General features: G+C 35.2%; 1 protein-coding gene across 1 annotated transcript in view; it reads right to left on the bottom strand.

Annotated features, from left to right (window-relative positions):
• Positions 1-16,868, bottom strand: part of DYNC2H1 (dynein cytoplasmic 2 heavy chain 1) — a 369,596-nt gene that overhangs the window by 102,786 nt on the left and 249,942 nt on the right. The gene's annotated exons all lie outside the window — the stretch shown is intronic.

The raw sequence follows: 16,868 nt of genomic DNA, 5'->3' as shown, positions 1-16,868 counted from the left end.
GAACTCTCCCCTATGGGGGGAATTTCATAAGTCAAGAAACCTAAATTACAGTTATGGGCATACTGCTTACCAGTGTATTACAGTAGGAACTCAATACCTCTCTAAATAAAGTTTTGAATAGATTATTTCTAAAGTCTTTTCTACTAGTGTAATTCCTTAGCAGCTGTTTTTTTTTTAATTTTTATTTTTAATTCTGAGCTTATAGTCAAGTGAGAAATGTGACATTGTTTTGACCAGTTTATAAAAAAGAATCTGATATGCAGGTTTTATGTCATTTAGAATACCAAAATGATCATAAAATTACTTAACAAGTAAGATCAGAAGGAAACTTTCTCAATCTGATAAAGGATATCTATGAAAAACCCTCAACTAACATCATATCTAATGGTCAGAATGCTTTTCCTCTAAGATATGGACAAGGCGAAGTCTATTCTTCCTATTCAGTATTTACTGGAGAACCTTGTCACACTTAAAAGGCAAGAAAAATAAATTACATACAGATGGGAAAGGAGGAAGTAAAACTATCCTTATTTGTAGACAAGATAATTGTTTTCATAGAAAAACTCAGGAAGCTACAAAAAAGGTTATTAAAATGAGTAATTTAATTTAGAAAGGTTACAGAATAACAATATCATTTAAAATCACATTAGAAAAGATAAGTAAATTTAAAAAATCACAGAAATATATTCTAAAAGACCTAAACATTGATTCTCTATGCATAGTTCAGTAAACCCAATATTGATAATATTTCAATTCTCCCCTAATTGGTCTCTAGTTTCAATGTAATCCCAATCAAAATTCCAGTAAGATTTTTTTCATGTATGGAAATTGACAAATTGATTCTAAAATTTATATGGAAGGTCCTAAAATAGCCAAAATATACTGAAAAAGAAGAAAAAACGTAAAGAACTTTAAGATTATCTGATTTAAAGACTCACTAGAAAATCACAATACTTAAGACATGTTGTTTTAACATACCAGTAGACATATAGATCAATTGAACAGACCACAGTATATGTGGTCAACTAATTTTTTTACAAAGGAGACAAAGTAATTCAATGGGGGAAACAATAAAGAACACTTACAACTCAATAGTAAGACAACCAATAACTGAATTTTTTTAAATGTGCAAAAGATTTGATCAGACACTTCACAAAAAGATATACAAATGACCAATAAGCATATTAAAAGTTGCTCAATATTACCAATCAGAAAAATATAAATTAAAACCATAATGAAATATCATTTTACATTCATTAGAGTGGCTAATATTAATAATAAAGATGGGCAATACTAATATTTTGGGGGATGAAATTTTAATAAATCTCAGTAGCAGGATAATTCACATGAGCACTAAAATTGTCTAAATATAAAATTAAAGCTAGTGATCTAAAAAGACAAAAAAAATCTTTAACATCCATTAAGTACTAGACAAAAACTAGATGTCACCACCAACTAGAAAACAATTAGATACTGAAGAAAGAAAGTAGGGATAAGACATTTCACTACAAATTCATGCCATCCATTCTCATTGAGCATTATCTGATGCTGAGCATTATGGTAGGTCTGATGAAGAGTGGAAAAGTGTGGGAAAATGTGATAGGATAAAGCTTCATCAGACCTGCCATAAAAACACTCAAGATTAACAGCTTCTTTGGGCCTTCATTTCCTTATGAAGGTTCCCATGGCATGTAAAACAAATAAATTTGTATGCTTTTCTCTTGTTAACTGTATTTTCTTATAAAGCCCCAGCTGAGAATCTAGAAGAGAAAAGAAAAGATTTTTTTCCTCCCCTACAGTATGATACATTCAATTGATTCTATACAACACATTACTTGAACTCTGGATAAAAATATTCTTTTCTCAAAGGTCATAAAATATGCTAATACCCAATTTTAATCCTCAATTGAGAATTTTTATTATTTCAATTTATCTCCACACTAACTTATTATTTATAACTTGTTAAAAAAATAGTGGTTTCCCTATGGTTTATACCCTACATCTTTAATTAATCAGTCAGCCTTCAAATATTATTATAATGTGCCACATGTTCTATAAGGACCTTAAACTGTATACTCCAAATTCCTTCCTCCTAATTTTTGTGCTATTGTTGTTCATTTTATTTTTACATACACTATAAATACACAAGAGATTGCAGCTATTTTTTGCTTTAGGCAGTTAGTTATCTTTCAAAGAAATTAAAATAAAAATTTAGTTTAACTCACTTTATTTCATTTCCAGAGCTCTTCATTTGTTAGTGTAGATTCAATATTGTCTGGTAACACAGCTCTTATGCCTAAAAAACTTCTTTTAACAATCTTGTAGAGTAAATCTGCTGGAATAAATTCCGGTTTTATTTGTCTAAGAAAGACTTTATTTCTTCATTTTTGAAAGATATTTTGCTAGGCATGGAATTCAGGGTTGAAATTTTTTTCATTCAGCACTTTAAAGTTACCATTCCATTTTCTTCCGAGTTGAATGGCTTCTGAGGAGAAGGCAGCTCTAATCCTTACTTTTTTCCTTTGTATGTAGTATGTCTTTTCTCCCCCTCTGGCTGCCTTCAGTGTTTTAGTCTTTTGTTTTCAACAGTTTAAATATTTTATGCCTAGGTGGGTTTGTTTTTTCTTGGTGTGAGTGGGATGGGGATTTATCCAGCATGGTGTTCTTTGAACTTCATGGATTTGTGGATCCCAAGTACATAATTGTTACACTGTTTGATATTGTTCCACAAAATTGGATGCTTTGTTCTATTTTTTTTTTTTTTTTCACTCTTTTCTTCTCCTCTTTTTCAGTCTGGGGAACTTCTATTGATTTATCTTCAGTTTCAGTGATTCTCTCCTTGGCTGTTTCAAGTCTACTGATTAGCTTGTCAAAGATATTCTTCATCTCTGTTACTATATGCTTTATTTCTAGCACTGTTATTCATTTTTATAGTTTCTATATCACAGCTGAAATTAACCATCTGATCTTGCATATTGTTTACCTTTTCCACCAGAATCTTTAACATAAAAATCATAATTATTTTAAATTGCCTGTTAGCTCCAACATCTGTGTCATATCTAAGTCTAGTTCTATTATTTTGTCTCTCAAGAGACAAAACTTTTAAGAGAGTGTGTTATCTTTTCTTGCCCTTTCATATGCACTATAGTGTTTTGTTAAGAGCTGACCATCTTGTGTGAATGGTAGAGACTAAGGTAGTGTTAATGCTTGGAAATGGGCATTTCTTTCCTTCTGTTAGGCCTTTAGTGTGGGGTCTGTGTTAATTAAGTCAGGGTTTGGGCTAGATTTGAGGGTAGTTGTTGCTAGAGTTACCCTTAGTACATCACAGGTTTCGAATTCTTCTGCAGATACCTTTTATTTAGGTTGGGCCTGGTTTGACAGTGGGTTTTTATCCATGTCTCCTCCACCCTCATATTTAGGTCTTCTCTTTTTTCTGTACCTCAAAGGGTCTATCTCTTGTGACTCTTAGCAGTAAGTAATAGTATAGTAATTACTATAAGTAATAAGTAAACGTGCTACTTATTTTTTTCCAACATTTTATTTTGAAATTTTCAAATATACAGAAAACTTGAAAAAATTATACAGTGAAGACCCATACACTCAACACTTAGATTTTACAATTAACATTTTACCGTATTTGCTTGTTACTTATTACTCAGTGTTTGCTAGCCCACTCTGGTGTTCTAATTAAGACTCAGTTTTAGGTAGACGCTGTATCCCTGGGTCTTAGAGAAATGGGCTTCTCAGGGTCCCTTCCCCTGCCCCAGCTGTAGTTCTGGGCCTGGTAAAGATTCCTGCCCCTTCCCACAGGTACAGTGGATTTCTTCTGTTTGCTAATATGTCTCAGAGATGATCTGTCTGCACTTGATTATAACCCTTCTAGCAGTGTAATCACTGCTACTTATTACTTGATGGTGGAGAAGAAGAGATGGCAGCATTCTTGTTGTTCTGATTAGGCTTCAGTCTTAGGTAGATACTGCACCCACGGGTCTCAAGATTGTGGCCTTCTCATTGCTTCTGCTCCTCCAAACTGTGTAATTCAGGCATAGATTCCTTCCCCTAACAGAGGAGTAGAGAGTTTTTTTTTTTTTTTTCTATTACTTTCTCCTAGCTGTATCAAGTTTTCTTCAGTACCCTAAGGGCAACAGTGGTTTTTATCCTTGTTGTTTTGTTTCTTTGTCTCTCCCCACAGATTAAGGCTTTTGCTCCATAAAGCAGATAGGGACAGAGTTTCATGCCTCTCCTCCTCCCAAACTGACATGATTCCCTTCCCTCAGGCCACCACCACAAAGGAAGTTTTCTAAGTACTCTCACCAGTTGGGGGTCCATGGGGAAAATGGCTTTAAGAGGGCGAGAACTCATCCTATATCTGTGGTCTTCATTTTCTAGCAGCCTGAACTTGGCCTTGACCAATTCATTAGGCTTAATTCCTACCAGTGCCTGGCTGCATCTGCTCCAGGTGGACAAACGCTTGTGTCTTGTAACCACCTGCAGGCACCTGTCTCTCCTTAGATTTCAGTTAGTTGTTCCGCTAATTCATCTCTCTGATACGTTCAAGAAAAGTCATGTACTTGGTTTGGCCTCTTCTGTTGTTGTAAGAGTAGAAACAATGCTCTTTTCATCTCTCTCTATCCCTGAGGTTAACTTATTATTGATCCTTCTTTCACTCCAAGTATGGCCACAATCAAGAATAGATTTTTAATATTCCCATTTATCTAATCCAGTGAAAAGAGCACCTTTTTGGTCTCAGCATCTGAATATTAATCCAGGGAAGAAATCTGAGTGACTTTGCTGGTGCACCTTCACCAAGGAGATAAGAGTACTGTTTTCTGCTCAGTTTTGGTTCAAGTGGAGAAGGGATGTGAAAGAGATGAAGGAGAATGCCATTGTCATTAACAGTTCCATTAGAACCAAACAGAAAACTGAGACCTACTATTTCTTGAGTGCTATTTTAATTATTTCATATATCTGGGCAGACAAAAATCAATATATGTCCCCTACAGAAGATACTGCCTCATCTTGGTAAACAAGGACACAAACTAATGATAACAGTTTTGAACTTAATTGATTAAAGAACATGATTTTAAATACTAAACTTAATTATGTTTAGCTTTCATTTTCTCAAACAAAAAACTTTTGTTTAACAAAACAAGCTGTAGGAACTGGAACCTTTTTTTTTTACTATAAAAAGTAAAATTTCTAACATTCATAAATCTGAAATGGTAAGAGAGGTATAATTTCTGTTTTAAAGATTTCTTTAGTGGAGCCTCATTTAGCTTAATTTTAAAGTGCTCTCATATACTCAAACTGGCTTAATTGCACAAATTTTGTGCAAACATTTAAAAATATCATCTTTGTTTTTTAAAAATTTATTTGTTTATTTTTGGCTGTGTTGGGTCTTCATTGCTGTGCGCGGGCTTTCTCTGGTTGCGGTGAGCAGTGGCTACTCTTCGTTGTGGTGTGTGGGCTTCTCACTGCAGTGGCTTCTCTTGTTGCGGAGCACAGGCTTTAGGCACACAGGCTCAGTAGTTGTGGCGTGTGGGCTTAGTTGCTCTGCGGCATGTGGGATCTTCCCGGACAGGGGCTCGAACCCATGTCCCCTGCATTGGTAGGTGGATTCGTAACCACTGCACTACCAGGGAAGCCCCCTAAAAAAATCTTCTAATTCATTCAAAAATTTTCTTCAGCAATTAAAAGTGAAAAGTGCATACATTCATTGAGATACAAATTCTCAGGATACGTACTTAAATAACTAGAATATATGCTTCTATTTTATCCTTTATATTGCAGGGGGACTTTTTCATAATCTTTTTCCCCCACTAGACTGAGTTCCTTCAGAACAGGGACTATTTTTATTTATCTCTACATTGCCAAAACCTATTTTATGACCAAGGTACACTGGAGGCAATTAATGTTGGATAGTTGAGCATATATAAAAGTAAAAAATGTCAGAGGATCAATACAAACACTTCATGAAGAGGGTGAACTTTGGACAGGGTATTGAACAAAATATTTAAACAAGCAAAAAAAAAAGTGGTGGCAAGGGCAGTTCCAACAGAAATGAGGTAAACAAAGGAACTTGGAAATGCATTTACCCAAAAAGCTAATAGAAATATTTTAAAGCATTTTGTTTACAAATCAACTGAAACAATATTTATGGTTGCTTTCAATGTAAAATACATCTTTAAAATCATAGCAATACTCAGTGGAAAGTACTAGGGTACAATCAGCAAACAGGTGTTCTCTACCCTGAAGTAACTCACAATCCTGTAACAGAATACAGGAAAAAAAACATACTCCAGTCTCTTCCAACATTAATGTCTCCCTGAATCTTGTATTCACATTAAATTACCACATTTTTGCCTTTTCTTTTTAAGTTTTTTGGCTGAGACATAGGTTTTGGTCAGTGCTGAAGTTCTAAATTAATCACCTCTATTCATTTGCACCACTTTTTCACCCACTGCCCCACCCCCTGCCTCCCCAAACACTGAAATTTTATTTCCACCCTCCAACCTTCTACAGGAAGAGGCTCTAGAAAGTCTTGAAAACCTGGTCAAGGTCCACGACATTCTCAACTCTGATCAACATTTAGCACTTAGAACTCCTCCACTCCACTTAAAACCATTGCCATACACTCCCATCACCTTGGAACTCTCCTTTAAAATTCTTCTGATTGTCTTATTTTCTGACTGCAGTTTACTCTTGCTAACATCTTTCCAGCTCTAAACATATGTTAAATGTAGGTATTTCCCAGAGTTCTACCTTCAGGCACTCTTTCTTCCTGGTCTATCAATGTTCCCTAATAATCTCTCATTCCCATGGCTTCAACTCTAACAGATGTGTTGCTGTTTGTCAACCTCTTTTTAAATTAAATGTATGCCTGAATTCTCTCCTGTGTTTATTTAGTCAAAATTCCTACTAGACATTTTCAACTAGATATTACATGGACACCTCAAATAAATATTATTATTATTACAAATAATAAATATTATTCATTTACCCATCGAATTAACACATCAAGTTGATATCTTCCCCTCCCCACCATCAAAAATAAAACCTAAAGCTTCTTCCTTTTGACATTCACATTTTGACTAATGCAACAGCACCCATACAACATTTATGAGATGGTGGAAGAGGTGAAGGAAAAAGGGATAGTGTAATAGCTGATGTGGATGAAACACGTTATTGTGTATATATTGCAACAGATTAAAAAAAAAAATTGGGAGCGACTGACAGCATCATGGCAGTGTGAGTCATTCCTTTTTTCTCTCCTTTTTGATTTACAACTAATTGGACATCCCTAACTGAAAAAAGCACCTATATACATCATACCAGGACACCTGAGAGATCTACACATATGTGCACCTGAAAGTGGGTGGACGCAGCAGAATGAGGGTAGTGGCTGTGGAGCTGGAGGAGGCAGAGGCATGTCCAGCAGTGGGACAGTACAACCTTTCTGGCAGAGGAGGTGGAGAGTGAAGTCAGTGAGTGGGGGTGTGCCTAGCCACACATTCTGCAGGAGGAGGGACTCACTGCTCTCTCTGAGGAGGGAGTGCAGTGACAGGGGGCAGAGAAGGAAAAGGGAGGTAGCCAGACAAAGAGATCTGAAGGAAAGCCTTTCCTGCTGTCTGCCCCTGGATTCTGGCCCTAGGACTTCTAAGACCCTCCAACGTGAAGATCCCCCTCCTGGGCCACGGGCACACCCAATGCCCCTAGTGCTAAGTACACACCACCCCCAACTCTGTTGCCACGCTTTAAAATTTTTTTTGGCCAGGTTTTTGGTTTTTTTACACGTTCCTGTTTCCCCACCTTAGCAGCAGTGAGTCATCTCCAATAAGAAAAAACAAAAACTTGTGCTATAGCGCCACCTTCTGGAAAACAAAAAAGGCTCCTAATTATCAACCTACTGAGCTGTTAGAACCAAAGTAAACAAAGTCTTGCCTAAATGAGAATGATGCTCACTACTTCAAATGTGATGGCAGAGGCACTTTTCATCAAACACTTTGAAAAATCACAGTAACACACTGTCAAAAAGAAAGTGGCAATTTTCCAGCAACCAAACCCAAAGAAACGGAAGATTGCAATCTAACTGATAAAGAATTAAAAATAGCTGTTATAAGGTACAATAGATAGCTAACAGATAGTGGGAAGCAGCCGCACAGCACAGGGAGATCAGCTCATGCTTTGTGACCACCTAGAGGGGTGGGATAGGGAGGGTGGGAGGGAGGTAGACGCAAGAGGGAAGAGATATGGGGACATATGTATATGTATAACTGATTCACTTTGTTATAAAGCAGAAACTAACACACCATTGTAAAGCAATTATACTCCAATAAAGATGTTTAAAAAATAGCTGTTATGAAGAAATTCAGTGAGCTACAGGAAAACCTAAAATGGCAATACAATGACTTTAGGAATAAAATTAATAAACAGAAGGAGTACTTTACCAAAGAGACTGAAATTCTAAAAAAGAACCAAACAATATTATGCCAACACAAAAACGGACACGTTTTTTTGTCTGTTTGTGCCACCAATGGAACAGAATAGAAAGCCCAGAATTAAATTCCACTATATACAGTCAACTAATATTTGACAAGGGAGCCAAGAATACCCAATGGGGAAAGAATAGCTCTTCAATAAATGGTGCCAGAAAAACTGGAGAAATACATGCAGAACAATGAAATTATGCCCCCATCTCATGTCACTCACAAAAATTAACTGAAAATGGATCAAAGACTTAAACATGAGACCTGATACCATAAAACTCCTAGAGGAAAACACAGGGAAGAAGCAATGTCTTGGCAATGATTTTTTGAATATGACACCAAAAGGACAAACAACAAAAGCAAAAATCAACAAATGTGACTACATCAAACTCAAAAGTTTCTGCACAGCAAAACAAACAATTAACAAAATGAAAAGAAAACTTACAGAAGAGGAGAAAATTTTTGAAAATCATATATCAGATAAGGGTTTTTTTTGAAGTTTTGAATTTTATTTATTTTTTTATACAGCAGGTTCTTATTACTTATCCATTTTAGACATATTAACGTGTACATGTCAATTCCAATCTCCCAATTCATCACATCCCCCCACCCACCCCCCGCCACTTACCCCCCTTGGTGTCCATACGTTTGTTCTCTACATCTCTGTCTCAATTTCTGCTCTGCAAACCGGTTCATCTGTACCAATTTTCTAGGTTCCACATATATGCGTTAATATACGAAATTCATTTTTCTCGTTCTGACTTACTTCACTCTGTATGACAGTCTCTAGATCCATCCACGTCTCTACAAATGACCCAATTTCATTCCTTTTTATGGCTGAATAATATTCCTCTGTATATATGTACCACATCTTCTTAATCCATTCATCTGTCAATGGGCATTTAGGTTGCTTCCATGTCTTGCCTATCGTAAATAGTGCTTCAATGAACACTGGGGTGCATGTGTCTTTCTGAATTATGGTTTTGTCTGGGTATATGCCCAGTAGTGGGATTGCTGGGTCACATGGTAATTTTATTTTTAGTTTTATAAGGAACCTCCATACTGTTCTCCAGAGTGGCTCTATCAATTTACATTCCCACCAACAGTGCAAGATGGTTCCCTTTTTTCCACACCATTTCCAGCATTTGTTGTTTGTAGATTTTCTGATTATGTGCATTCTAACTGGTGTGAGGTAATACCTCATTGTAGTTTTGATTTGCGTTTCTCTAATAATAAATAAAGCTGATGTTGAGCAGCTTTTCAAGCGCTTCTTGGCCATCTGTATGTCTTCTTTGGAGAAATGTCTATCTAATTAGATCTTCTGCCCATGTTTGGATTGGGCTGTTTGTTTTTTTAATACTGAGCTGCATGAGCTGTTTATATATTTTGGAGATTAATCCTCTGTATTCATTTGCAAATATTTTCTCCCTTTCTGAAGATTGTCTTTTCATCTCGTTTGTAGTTTCCTTTGCTGTGCAAAAGCTTTTAAGTTTCATTAGGTTCCTTTGTTTAGTTTTGTTTTTATTTCCATTACCCTAGGAGTTGGATCAAAAAAGATCTTGCTGTGATTTATGTCAAAGAGTGTTCTTCCTATGTTTTCCTCTAAGAGTTTTATCGTGTCCAGTCTTACATTTAGGTCTCTAAATCATTTTGAGTTTATGTTTGTGTATGGTGTTAGGGAGTGTTCTAATTTCATTCTTTTACATGTAGCTGTCCGGTTTTCCCAGAACCACTTATAGAAGAGTCTGTCTTTTCTCCATTGTATATTCTTGCCTCCTTTGCCATAGATTAGTTGACCATAGGTGTGTGGGTTTATCTCTGGGCTTTCTATCCTGTTCCACTGATCTATATTTCTGTTTTTGTGCCAGTACCATATTTTCTTGATTACTGTAGCTTTGTAGTATAGTCTGAAGTCACGAGTCTGATTCCTCCAGCTCCATTTTTTTCCCTCAAGACCACTTCGGCTATTTGGGGTCTTGTCTGTCTCCATACAAATTTTAAGAATTTTTGTTCTAGTCCTGTAAAAAATGCCACTGGTAATTTGATAGGGATTGCATTGAATCGGTAGATTGCTTTGGGTAGTATAGTCACTTTCACAATATTGATTATTACAATCCAAGAACATGGTATATCTCTCCATCTGTTTGTATCATCTTTGATTTCTTTCATCAGTGTCTTATAGTTTTCTGCATACAGGTCTTTTGTCTCCTTAGGTAGGTTTATTCCTAGGTATTTTATTCTTTTTGTTGCACTGGTAAATGGGAGTGTTTCCTTAATTTCTCTTTCAGATTTTTCATCGTTAGTGTATAGGAATGCAAGAGATTTCTGTGCATTAACTTTGTATCCTGCTACTTTACCAAGTTCATTAATTAGCTGTAGTAGTTTTCTGGTAGTATATTTAGAATTCTCTATGTATAGTATCATGGCATCCTCAAACAGTGACAGGTTTACTTCTTTTCTGATTTGGATTTCTTTTATTTCTTTTTCTTCTCTGATTGCTGTGGCTAAAACTTCCAAAACAGTGTTGAATAATAGTGGTGAGAGTGGGCAACCTTGTCTTGTTCCTGATCTTAGTGGAGATGGTTTTTTTTAACCATTGAGAACGATGTTGGCTGTGGGTTTGTTGTATATGGCCTTTATAATGTTGAGGTAGGTTCCCTCTGTGCCCACTTTCTGTAGAGTTTTTATCACAAATGGGCAAATTTTGTCAAAAGATTTTTCTGCATCTATTGAGATGATCATATGGTTTTTATTCTTCAATTTGTTAATATGGTGTATCACACTGATTGACTTGTGTATTCTGAAGAATCCTTGTATCCCTAGGATAAATCCCACGTGATCATGCTGTATGATCCTTTTAATGTGTTGTTGGATTCTGTTTGCTAGTATTTTGCTGAGGATTTTTGCATCTATATTCATGAGTGATATTGGTCTGTAATTGTCTTTTTTTGTAGAATCTTTGTCTGGTTTTGGTATCACAGTGATGTTCACCTCATAGAATGAGTTTGGGAGTGTTCCTTCCTCTGCAATATTTTGGAAGAGTTTGAGAAGGATGGGTGTTAGCTCTTCTCTAAATGTTTGATAGAATTCACCTGTGAAGCCACCTGGTCCTGGACTTTTGTTTGTTGTAAGATTTTCAATCACAGTTTCAATTTCATTACTTGTGATTGGTCTGTTCATATTTTCTATTTTCCCCTGGTTCAGTCTTGGAATGTTATACCTTTCTAAGCATTTGTCCATTTCCTCCATGTTGTCCATTTTGGGGCATAGAGTTGCTTGTATTAGTCTCTTAGGATGCTTTGTATTTCTTCGGTGTCTCTTGTAACTTCTCCTTTTTCATTTCTAATTTTATTGATTTGGGTCTTCTCCCTCTTTTTCTTGACGAGTCTGGCTAATGGTATATCAATTTTATTTATCTTCTCAAAGAACCAGTTTTTAGTTTTATTGATCTTTTTGCTATTGTTTTCTGTTTCCATTTCATTTATTTCTGCTGTGATCTCTGTGACTTCCTTCCTTCTACTAACTTTGGGTTTTGTTTGTCCTTCTTTCTCCAGTTCCTTTAGGTGTAACATTAGATTGTTTGAGATGTGTGTTGTTTCTTGAGGTAGGATTGTATTGCTATAATCTTCCCTCTTAGAACTGCTTTTGCTGCATCCCATAGGTTTTGGATCATTGTGTTTTCATTGGCATTTGTCTCTAGGTATTTTTTCATTTCCTCTTTGATTTCTTCAATGCTTTCTTGGTAATTTAGTAATGTATTGTTTAGCCTCCGTGTTTTTGTGTTTTTTACGTTATTTTCCCTGTGATTTCTAATCTCATAGCGTTGTGGTCAGAAAAGATGCTTGACATGATTTCAATTTTCTTAAATTTACTGAGGATTGATTTGTGACCCAAGATGTGATCTATCCTGGAGAATGTTCCATGTGCACTTGAGAAGAAAGTGTAATCTTCTGTTTTTGGATGGAATTTCTATAAATATCAATTGAATCTATTTTGTCATTTTTCCCTTGCTGTTTCAATGATTTTTCTTTGTCTTTAATTTTTGCCAATTTGATTAGTATGTGTCTTGGCATGTTTCTCCTTGCGTTTATCCTGTATGGGACTCTCTTCACTTCCAGGACTTAGGTGGCTATTCCTTTCCCATGTTAGGTAAGTTTTTGACTATAATCTCTTCAAATATTTTCTCGGCTCCTTTCTATCTCCCTTCTCCTTCCATGGCCCCTATAATGCAAATGTTGTTGCATTTAATGTTGTCCCAGAGGTCTCTTAGGCTGTCTTTGTTTCTTTCCATTCTTGTCTCTTTATCCTGTTCTGCAGCAGTGAATTCCACCATTCTGTCTTCCCGGTCACTTATCCGTTCTTCTGCCTCAGTTATTCTGCTATTGATTTCTTCTAGTGTATTTTTCATTTCAGTTATTGTATTGTTCATATCTGTTTGTTTTTCTTTAATTCTTCTAGGTCTTTGTTAAACATTTCTTGCATCGTCTCGATCTTTGCCTGCATACTTTTTCCGAGACCCTAGATCATCTTTACCCTCATTATTCTGAAAACTTTACCTGGAAGTTTGCCTATCTCCACTTCACTTAGTTGTTTTTCTAGGGTTTTATCTTGTTCCTTCATCTGGTACATAGCCCTCTGCCTTTTCTTCTTATCTATCTTTCTGTGAATGTGGTTTTGTTCCACAGGCAGGTTTGTACTTCTTCTTGCTTCTGCTGTCTGCCCTCTGGTGGATGAGGCTATCTAACCAGATAAGGGGTTAACATCCAAAATATATAAAGAGTCAGTCAACTTAATCACAAAAAAATCCAATTAAAAAATGGGCAGAAGAACAAAAGAGATATTTCTCTGAAGAGTACATCAAAATGGCCAATAGATATGTGAAAAGATGCTAAACATCAGTAAACATCAGAAAAATGCAAATGCAAACCACAATGAGGTATCACCTCATACCTTTCATAATGGCTATCATCAAAAGACAAAAAATAACAAGTGTTGGCAAGGATGTCGAGAAAGGGGAACCTTCATGCACTGTTGGTGGGAGTGTGAATTGGTGCAGCCGCTACAGAAAACAGTATGGAATTTCCTCAAAAAATTAAAAATAGATCTATAATATGACCTAGAAATTCCACTTCTAGGTATACACCCAAAGGAAATGAAAACAGGATTTCAACAAGATATAAGCACTCCCATGATGATTGCTGCATTATTCCCAATAGCTAAGATATGAAAACAACTCAAGTGACTATTAATGAAGAATGGATAAAAAAGATGTAGAATATATACACTATGGAATATTATTTAGCCACGAGAAAGGAGGATATCCTTCCATTTGTGACAACATAGATGGACCTTAAGCACATTATGCTATGGGAGATAAGTCAAAGAAAGTCAAGTATTGAATCTAAAAAGTTAAACATGTAAAAAGCAGAGAGTAAAATGATGGTTACCAGGGGATGGGGGTGGCAGAGATAAGAGTGATTGTGTTTAAGGGTACAAACTTAAAACAAGCAGAAATAAGCCATAAAGATCTAATGCACAGTATAATGAATATAAACAATAATACTGTACTATAAATACATAATGTGATAAATATCACTACATCAGCAAACAAACAAAAAGCTGACTCACAGCACCGAACGTAAGTATCATTAACACTGTAGTAAACACCACTTGTGGTATCTGCCTAGTATGGATGCACTCAATTAATTTTAAAATGCCAAATCATCAAATCAACATCAGTTCCACATCCCTGAACTTGTATATGCTTCAACATCAGTTCCACATCCCTGAACTTGTATATGATCAATAATATTTTTTTGAAATCTACTCAGTGTCATTCAGACTGCTTCATATCTGAACATTCACTTTCAAAGAAGGCCAAGCATTCTAAGTGTGGCTCCAAATGTGACTTGGAGTGAAAAGCTCTAAATATAGAAATTTTATCAGTTTATATATAAGTGTTTATAATTATGAAAAAGAAATGTTGCAGTAATTGATGCACTCTGAAAGCTGTTTAAGTATAAAAACTAAAATAAAGAACTGTTAAACAGTTAAGTAAATTAACAGTAAAATAGACTGACATTTAAAATATAAATATTAAGAGAGTATGTATCACCAAAAACCTTTAAGGAAGAACATGTTACCCTCTTTTCATCTAATAAATATTTATAAAAATTTAAATACTAAGGCAAGAAAAAAATAGCAGAGATTAGATCATAGTAAAGTAACTTTTAGAGAATTCTTTGGTATACTAACTAGAAAAAGTAAAAAGTAAAAATAAAGCCTGGGTTGTCTCAGGACTATCTGGGAAAATGAGATTGGAGTCTGTCTTCCTACAGTACTACTTTCCTAGAAACTACAGAGGTAAAATAAATGTAAAATGTTTGTCTGCCTAGTTTGCTATGAAACCCCTGATCCCTGGGATTCCACTTAGACTGATGAGCTTCATGTTAGCATAGCATGCAAGCCCTGTACCTATGTGACTAAAATGTAATAGAAGATTTGTGGGAAACTAAGGCTATGATTTAGCTCCATGACGGTCCTCTCAGTCTGGGCTCTTATCAATGGCAGCCATACATGGCCCAGGAGCAAAAGAAGGTACACATATAGGTGGTTGGTGGGCCTCTCCATAAGATGAAGATGCTCAGTATTCTGCATTTCTTGTCTTATATCCTTCCCAGAAGTCTCTAAGGCCGTACCTATCCTAGGTTACTCTTTTCCCTTCAATAGACATTTGATCCAAGCTGGGCTAAAGGAGATTCTTTCAGAAGCTGAATGATACTGACATTAGAAGTTTTGAAAGCCATGTTAATAACAGGACTTTCAAGACAGACTCTTGAATTTCTTTTGATAAGATTCCCACAGTAAATACTCTTCTTGAATTCTATGAAATAACCTTTTATTCTTTTAATGAACTTTTAATTGTTTTAACCTCTTTTGCTTAAGCATTGTTGTAAAATTATACACAAACACATATACAACACAAACAAGTACACACAAAGGTACATATGCAATTCTTATATGTTACTGATGGGGTTATTGAAAAATAACTATCTCAGGTCAACAAAAAGCATGGAAGGAAAAGAACAGAGTGTAATCATATACGTTATGAAGCTAAGGGACACGTAGGAGTTTCATTCCTTCATGGGAGTATCTGACTTAACACTTTGCATGAGAAAGGGAAAAGGAATTAGCGTCTTCAGCTAGCATAGACAAAGAGGTTGTTAAGATCTTATTTGTTCCAGGAAACATTTATACTTATTTACACATTATGCAAATGAGCATATATTTATATACTCAAACATCTCTTTTACAAAGATGTGAGAATGAACATTAAAATTCCACAATGAACAGTTTAGTGAATAATAGGAGAGAAAAAATTTAGTGAATAATAAGAGAGAAAACATTACCAATTTTATAAATGTTGGCTAAAATAGAAAAAAGTACAAAACAGTACAGCTAAATAAGGTAAAGTAATCTAGCTAGGATGCCTGTAAATTACCAAAAGTAAACTTTTTTTTTTTTTCCAAAAGTAAACTTTTAAGAGCAATAAGAATCTTCCATACACTGACCCACAACGAACCTTATGTAACAGTTCACAATTTGGTGCACGTACTTAGCAGTACATTTCTGTCTGAGGAGCAGTTGTAGCACATGGTGCAGAGGCCATGTCTTTACTCAGACAGACAATTTAAATACTGGTTCTGCCTTTTACTGGCTCTGTGATCTTGGGTAAATAACTTAACTCTCTCCATTTCAGTTTCCTCAGGTACTGAGAGGGAAAAGTAATAGCTCTTACCTCATAGAGTTTATAAAGACTAAAGTTTCTGAGTATAAGGTATTTAAAACACTTTCAGGCACACAGTTAAAGGTCAATAAATGTTAGCTCTTAATTATTTGGTCTCAATGGAAGCTAGAATATTCAGTGTTCATGGCTAATGTTTTTCTATATCTCAATAATTAAAAAATCCGTATTTCCCTCAATGTTTTACAACATTCAGTCATGAGTAATATCATATGAAATATTAAATATTTATCTTTTATGCAAATTATATCTCTATATCTGTTATGAAAATATCAAATTTAGTGACATATTCAATTGCATAAATTAAATTTAAAGTACGCTTAATAAGATAAATCACAGGAGTAAAACCAATATATTCTGGATAAAATTGATAGTGTTCAGTGTTATTTTACTAATTTTAACAAATGTATTAAGATAGAACTATTTGGCTCATTTAAAATTTATTTAAGGTAAGACTGGAATCTATTGTATTAAATAAAATTAAAGAATTAAATAAAAGCATGTGGATCTGTAGTATTAAATAAAATGTAATGTTTCTTTTAGGCTCAGTAGCAACATTTTTTCTAAAACATGTATCT

Source organism: Neophocaena asiaeorientalis, unplaced genomic scaffold, assembly GCF_003031525.2.
Source record: "Neophocaena asiaeorientalis asiaeorientalis breed wild unplaced genomic scaffold, Neophocaena_asiaeorientalis_V1.1 scaffold151, whole genome shotgun sequence".
Taxonomy (NCBI): Eukaryota; Metazoa; Chordata; class Mammalia; order Artiodactyla; family Phocoenidae; genus Neophocaena; species Neophocaena asiaeorientalis.
This window is presented reverse-complemented; position numbering and strand designations above follow the sequence as displayed.